The following is an 8,449-nucleotide window of genomic DNA, read 5'->3' as shown; positions in this document are numbered from 1 at the left end:
CCGCGCCGAGGCCGAGGGGGCGCGCGGGGCGGGGCCGGCGCGCGGGGCGGGGCCGCGCCGAGGCCCGGGGGATTGTGGGACCGAGGGTCGGCCCCGAGCGGCCCTCCGGGGCGGGAGAGGGGGTGGCCGTGGGGGTCCCTTAGGTACAAACATTGAGCGCCCTCCATGGCACGTGCCTTGGGGTGACCCGCCAGCCCCTGGTGGCTGGCTGACTACGTGGCCCTCCTCCATCGTGGATTGGGCAGAGATCCATCTTCGCTGAAAGAGTCACATGATCAATAACATTGACTTTCCGGTGTTAGACCAGCCTTGCATTCCTACCATAACCCCCTTTTGCTCGTGATATATTTTCATTTTTATATATTATTGTATTCGATTTGCTAAAACTTGTTTAGAATTTTTGCATCTCTGTCCACGCGGGATATACTGGTCTGCAGTTTTCTTGTCATGCCTTTGGTTGTGGTATTTGGGTGATCCTGAAGTCAGAAGAATCGGGGAGTATTCCCCCCTCTTCAGTTTTCTGCAGGAGTTTGTAAAAGTCATATTTCTTTTCTCAGTGTTTGGTAGAACTTCCCAGTGAAGCTATCTGAGCCTAAAATTCTTTCTGGGAAGATTTTTCAACTACAAATTAAATTCCTTTAGTAGATACATGGCTATTCAGGTTTTCTCTTTGGGTGACTTTTGGCAGTTTGTGTCTTTAAAGGAATGAGTCCTTTTCATCTAAATTGTGGAACTCATTGGCATGAAGCTCGTTATAATATTCCCTTACTATCTCCTTCATATATGTAGAGTCTGATATAGGTAATTTCTGTCTTCTTTCTCTTTTCGTGAGCCTTGCCAGAGGTTTGTCAAAAATTTTTAAAAGTATGTCTTTATTGAGACATATTGAGAGAGGAAGGGAGAGGGAGAGAGAGAGAAACATCAGTGATGAGAGAGTTGTTGATTGGCTGCCTCCTGCACGCCGGGGACTGGGGACTGAGCCTGCAACCGCCCATGTGCCCTGACCCGGAATTGAACCTCGATCTCCTGTATCATAGGTCGATGCTCAATTGCTGAGCCACACCAGTCAGGCAAGCTTTGTCAATTTATTGATCTCAAAGAACCACCTTTTGGATTCATAAATTTTCTCTTGCTTTCTTTTCCTTTTAAATTTATCTTTATTGTTGAAAGTATTACAGGTGTCCCTTTTTTTCTTCCAATTGACCCCCCTCTACTCCCTCCCCAAGCTTTCATTGAATTGTCTGTGTCCATGGGTTTTGCATATATGCATGTAAGAACTTTGGTTAACCCCCCCCCCCCATGAAATGCATCAGTCTGTTGCATGCATCAATCTCTCTGGGTCTATTTTGTTGGTCAGTTTATTTTGTTCATTAGCTTCTTATTAAAGAAGACCCTTCAACATTTCCTGTAGTGCTGGTCGGGTGGTGATGAACTCCTTTAGTTTTTTCTTATCTGTGAAGCTCTTTTTTGGACCTTCAGATCTAAATGATAGCTTTGCTGGGTAGAGCAATCTTGGTTGTAGTTCCTTGTTTTTCATCACTTTGAATATTTCTTGCCACTCCCTTCTAGCCTGCAAAGTTTCTGTTGAGAAATCAGATGACAGTCTTATGGGTGCTCCCTTGTAGGGAACTAACTGCTTTTCTCTTGCTGCTTTTAAGATTCTCTCTTTGTCTTTAACCTTTGGTATTTTAATTATGATATGTCTTGCTGTGGGCCTCTTTGGATTCCTCTTGTTTGGGACTCTATGCTTCCTGGACTTGTAAGTCTACTTCTTTCCCCAGGTAGGGGAAGTTTTCTGTCATTTTTTCAAATAGGGTTTCAATTTCTTGCTCTCTTTCTTCCCCTTCTGGCTTCCCCATAATGTGAATGTTTGGCCACTTGAAGTTGTCCCAACCCTATCTTCATATTTCTGGATTCTTTCTTCTTTTTGCTCTTCCGGTTGGGTGTTTTTTGCTTCCTCGTGTTCCAAATTGCTGATTTGATTCTCAGCGTGGTCTACTGTTGATTTCCTATAAATATTCTTGATTTCAGTTAGTATATTCTTCATTTCTGACTGGGCCTTTTTAATGTTGTTGATGTTCTAATTTTCTTGAAATTCTCATTAAGTTCCTTGAGCATCCTTTTAACCATTGTTTTGAACTCTGTATCTAGTAGTTTGCTTGCTTCCGTTTCATTTAGTTTTTTTCTGGAGATTTCTTCTGTTCTTTCATTTGTCTCTTTGATGTCTCTGCATTTTGTCTGCTTTCCTGTGTTTCTATGTACTAGGTAGAGCTTCTATGTCTCCTGGAATTGGTAGAGTGGCCTTGTATAGTAGGTGTCCCGTAGGGCCCGATGGCTCAGCCTCCCCAATCACCTGAGCTGGGCACTCCAGGTGCTCTCCTTTGTGGGCTGTGTGCACTGTCCTGTTGTACTTGAGCCTTGGTTGCTGTTGGCATCACTGGGAGAAGTTGATCCCCTGGCCAATCTGCTGTGAGGACCACCTTCAACTACAGCTGGAGAGCTTCTGTGCAGGAGACTCCTCTATGGAGCAGGATTTGCTTCAATGGGGCTTTGTTGTTCATCAAGTCCTCCCCTTGAGTGTGTCACTCGTGGATGTGGTAGGATTGTAATCCAGGGTGGTCGATGCTGACCACTGGGTGCACTGGCTCTGGGGCCTCCTGGGAGGTGCAAAGTCAGCCTCTGCCTGTGCCCTTCCCAGGGCCTCCCAGCATGAGCTACACAACAATCTGTAGGTGGCTGCTATTTTTGTTGGGCTTGGAGGTGCCCAAGAGAGGCCAAGCTGTGACCCAAGGTGGGCTACCTCTAGTGCCAGGCTTGAAGCCACTTATTGAGAGGTACAGGGCACATTGAGGCGAGCTGCTGTTTGTTTGAGAGATTTTAGGAAAGTCCTAAGCATGAGGCTAGAGAGGCCAGTTGTATGGAAAAGCCACTGGAAATGGCTTGGATGAACCTGCAAGTAGGGAGGGGTGGGGTCTCAGAGAATCACCAAGACCAGGTGAAATGTGTGAGCCAGATTGATGGAGACTCAGATATGGCACCTGCCTGCTGGCTCTGTGGGGGAGGGCTCAGCAAAGGAACAATGACCTCTGCCAGCACTTCTGTCTGGGAGAAAGCTGCCCCTCTAGCTCTTCTCCTAATTCCAGGTAAGTTAATTCCTCCCCGAATGTCCCAGTTTCCTTTCAAGCTGCTGCCCAGCACTGGAGCTCAGAGGGAGTGAATCCTAGTAAGTCTATGTCTGGACCCTTTAAGAGGAGCTGCCTGGGACTCCCGCAGCTTCAATCCCTGCTGGTTTTCACAGCCCGAAGTTATGGGAACTTGTCTTCCTGGTACTGGAACCCTGGGCTGGGGGCCTGATGTGGGGCTGGGACCTCTCGCTCCTCTGGGAAACCTCCACAGCCAAGATATCTCTCTCGATTTTAAACTGCTACATGTGGGTGTGGGACTAGCTGGTTCTGTGATTACACCCTGCATCTCCACCCATTAATTGGTTGCCTGCCTCCCGCAGGAGCTGCAACTGAAGTATGTGCCCTTGGCCAGAATCAAACCCCGGACCCTTCAGTCCACTGGCTGACGCTCTAACCACTGATGCAAACTGGCCAGGGCACTTTCTTTTTCAATTCCATTGATTTTTACTTTGATCTTACTATTTCCTTTCTTCTGATTCCTTTGCTGTTCTTTTTTTAATTTCTTAGGGTAGAAGCTGAGGCCATTAATTTGAAACCTTTTCTATTATAGGGTTTCCCCCCATTTATTCTTTGAGTCATAGATTATTTATTATGTACTTTATATGCTTATAAGTCCCTTAATAGATTAATATTATTTTTTAAAAAAACTTAAATAGATTTTTAGAGAGAGAGAGAGAGAGAGAGAAACATTGATGTGAAAGAGCAACATTGATTGGCTGCTTCCTGCATGCCTCCTACCAGAGATCGAGCCTGAAACCTGGGCATGTGCCCTGACTGGGAATCAAACCAGCATCCTTTTGGTGCACGGGGACAATGCTCAACCAATTGAGCTACACAGGCGAAGGTGGACTGATATTTTTATTTTACACTGAGGGCTAGGACCATACCTCTAGGAGCAGTGATGCCCAGGAGAGCCACTCACAGGGAACAGCATGTCCCTGAAGTCTATAGGTCATAGGTCCAAAGGCTGGGATTTGCCCCTGGCTCAGATCCATGAGAAAGGCACTTCATAGCCTCAATCCCAACCTAACCTTGTGTGCAAGTCCCATGGAAACTGAGGAAGAAGGTGGATGAGTCCAAGCACCTGCCCACCTTTCCAAGGAAACCACATTCTCCAGACATACAGATCCTGCCCATAAAAGTTGAACGGTTCTCAAGAAATGGAATTGGAATATTATGGAAAAACTAGGTAAATAATGCCCTCTGGTGGGTAGTTTTGACTGAGACAAAAATGTGCACCTTCAGGGCCACTGGAGTCCAGAAGTGTTTACAGCAAGGGAACTTTAAATATTCCCAAGATAAATTAATAGATACAAAATTTTTGGAAGTAATTTTAAAGTTAAAGAAAAGTTACAAGAGCTCTACAAAGAACTCTCATATACCCTAAACCCCGAGACCTCAAATTCCCAGCTTATGCCCGTTATCCTAATGATGACCTTTTAGCAGAAGGTGTTGTCACATCTCTTCAGTCTCCTTCAATCCGGAACAGCTCTTCGGTGTTTGACTTTCATGCCATGACACTGACAGCTATTTTGTATCCTGTTCCTTGATTTGCATTTGTCTGGTTGCCTCATGATTAGAGTCAGGTTATGTATTTGCAGCAGGCATACCATGGAGGTAATGCAGGATTCTCTCCCTTGCATCTCATCAAGGTCAAGGCACCCACTTGTCCCAGTGCTGGAGGTTTTGTGTGTGTGTTTTAATGCTCGCCCATGGATGTTTTTCACTGGTTTATTTAGAAAGAGTGGCAGGGACGGAGGGGGGGAGAGACATCGATGTGAGACACGTTGATTGGTTATGTCCAGCATGCACCCCGACCAGGGCTGGGGGTAGAACCTGAAACCAAGGTATGTGCACTTGACCAGGAATCAAACCCGTGACCCGCCAGTCTACCAGCCGATGCTCTAGCCACTGAGCTGAGCCAGCCGGGGCTGGAGATGTTTTGATCACTTAAGGTGGAGCTGCCTAGGCCTCTTCACTGTCAGTTTACTCTTTTCTCTTTGTATTTAATAAGTGTTGCCTAGCCGGCTCAGTGGTTGAGCATCGACCTAGGATCCAGGTGATCAGGGTTCGATTCCTGGTCAGGGCACATGCCCGGGTTGCGGGCTCGATCCCCAGTCGGGCGTGCAGGAGGCAGCCGATCAATGACTCTCATCATTGATGTTTCTCTCTTTCTCTCCCTCTCCTTTCCTCTCTCTGAAATCAATAAAGATATACTAAACAAAAAATCTTTCATAGGGAGACACTTTGAGACTATGTAAAGGTTCCGCTCCCCACCCACCTCTCCACTCACTGATTTTTGAATTATTGTTTTCTCTCTCTGAACTGTCACTATGATGGTTGCCAAAGGGTGAGTTTATGATTTCATATCAAAAGGCTATTTATTTATGTCAACAAAGACTCATGGGTTCCTATTTTATTTAAAAATATAATACTTTACACCCATTATTTTGATTGTCAAGTTGTCCTCAATTTGGCCAGTGGAAGCCCCTTCAAGGAGGCTCCTGTGTGTTTTGTTTTGTTTTATTTAAATATATCTTTATTGATTTCAGAGAGGGGAAAGGAGAGGGAGAGAGAGAGACAGAAACATCAATGATGAGAGAGTCATTGATCAAGCCCGCAACCCGGGCATGTGCCCTGACCGGGAATCGAACCCCGATCGCCTGGATCCCAGGTCAACGCTCAACCGCTGAGCCACACCCGGCCGGGCTCCTGTATGTTTTTAAAATAGGTTTACTGAGATATAATTCACATATCATACAAATCACCCATTTAATTAAATGGCTTTTGGTATATTACATCATTGATTTTTTTTAAAACATTAGTAAAATGCATATAACAAAATTGGCCATTTAAACCATTTTTAAGTGTACAATTAGTGGCATTAATTACACTTACAATGTTGTTCAACCATCACCAATATATATTTCCAAAGCTTTGTCATCACAGGAGCAGAGACTTTTAAGTATTAAGACTTTTAAACCTTTAGGCATTAATTTTCCACCCCTACCCCCCACTCCCTAGTGACCTATAATCTACTTTCTGTCTCTATAAATTTGCCTATTCTAGGTTCCACGATGGTTACATTTTCTGTAGCTGTAATACAATGTCGAAACCAAGTGTGTGTGTACTTCTATGTAACCAACACCACAAACTAAACAGAAAACAGTTAACCACCACAAAGATCTCCTGGGCGTACCCTGCTCCCATCCTTAAACCTGGCAAACACCACCTTCCTCTTCATCTCTATGTTATATAAGTGGAAACATACAGTATGTAATCTTTTGAGATTGGATTTTTTTCCACTCAGCATAACTCTCTGGAGATTCACCCAGGTTGTTGTGTCACTAATTTGTTCGGTTTTATTGCTCAGTAGTATTCCATGGTGTGGCTGTGCTACAGTCTGGTTAACCACTCATTTGTTTAAGGACTTTTATGTCATTTCCAGTTTCTGGCTATTACAGATAAAGCTGCTGTAAACACCAGTGTACCAATTTTTGGGTGGACAGCAGTCTTCATTTCCCTGGGATAAATGTCCAGCGGCATGATTGCTGAGATGGAGGGAGTAGTGTTTATTTTTGAAGAAACTGCCAATTTTTCCCCCAGACTGGATGGTTTGTTTTCCTGCCACAGTGTGTGAAAATTCAGTTGCTCTACATCTGCTCCAGCATTTGGTGGTGTCACTGTCTCCTATTTCAGCCATTCTTAGTTTTCATTCCGCTAGTGGCTAGTGATGTGGAGCCTATTTTGGTGTGCTCATTTGCATCTGCATCTCCTCTTTGGGGAAATCTCCGTTTCTGACTTTTGCTCATTTTCTTTTCTTTTTTTTAATTACTTTTATCTTTTTAAAATTTTTTTATTGATTTTAGAGAGAGAGGAAGGGAGAAGGAGAGGGAGAGAGAGAGAGAAACATCGATGTGAGAGCAGAACACCCGATTGGCTACCTCCTTTACGACCTCTACAGGGGACTGAGCCCACAACTGGGCATGTGCTCTGACTAGGAATCAAACCTGCAACCTTTCCATACATGAGATGGGACGATACCCAACCAGCTAAGCCACACCATCTAGAGCTCTTTTGCCCATGGGATTGTTTGTTTCTTAGAGTTCATTTTATATATATATCTTTATTGATTTCAGAGAGAGGGCAGCAGAGGGAGAGAGAGAGAAACACCAATGATGAGAGAGTCATTGGGGATCGAACCCGCAACCCGGGCATGTGCCCCGACCGGGAATCGAACCTCGATCTCCTGGATCCTAGGTCAATGCTCAACCACTGAGCCACGCCCGGCCGGGCTAGAGTTCATTTTGAGAGTTGTTTATATATTGTAGACAGGTGTCCTTTGTGGATGTGTCATTTGCTGATATTTCCCCCCAGTCTGTTGCTTGTTTCTTTGTCCTGATAAAGCCTTATGCAGAGCAAAAGATTTAAAATTAAACAAGTCCACACAGCAAAAGAAAACAGCCTCAAAATACAAAGGAACCCCACGGCCTGGAGAACACATTTGCCAAGGATGCATCTGATAAGGGGCTAATTTCCAAAGTGTACAAAGAACTCATAGCACTCAGCAAGAGGAAGACAAACAACCCAATTAAGAAATGGGCAAAGGACCTGAACAGACACTTCTCCAAAGAGGACACACAGGTGCCAAGAGACACATGAGAAAATGCTCAACTTCGCTAATTAAACCACAATGCAAATTAAAACCACAATGAGCTATCACCTTACACCTGTCAGAATGGCTCCATCAACAAATCAACAAACGCCATGTGCTGGCGAGGGTGTGGGGAAAGGGGAACCTAGTGCACTGCTGGTGGGAATGCAGACTGGTGCAGCCACTGTGGGAAACAGTACGGAGGTTCCTCAAAAAATTAGAAATGGAGCTGCCTTTTGACCCAGTGATCCCACTCCTAGGAATATACCCTAAGAATCCTGAAGCACTAATCAGAAAGAATATATGTACCCCGATATTCATAGCAGCGCAGTTTACAATAGCTAAGATCTGGAAACAGCCCAAGTGCCCATCAGCAGATTAGTGGATAAAAAGCTGTGGGACATTCACACCATGGAATACTACGCAGCTGTAAAGAAGAAGGATCTCGTACCCTTTGGACAGTATGGAGGGACCTGGAGAATATTATGCTGAGTGAAATAAGCCAGGCAGAGAAAGAAAATCATTATATGATCTCGCTTATACGTGGAATCTGAAGAACTTAATAAACTGATGAACAGAATAGATTCAATGACATGGAAACATGGATCAG

The sequence above is a fragment of the Miniopterus schreibersii genome, assembly GCF_964146895.1.
Source record: "Miniopterus schreibersii genome assembly, chromosome: 17".
NCBI lineage: Eukaryota > Metazoa > Chordata > Mammalia > Chiroptera > Miniopteridae > Miniopterus > Miniopterus schreibersii.
This window is presented reverse-complemented; position numbering follows the sequence as displayed.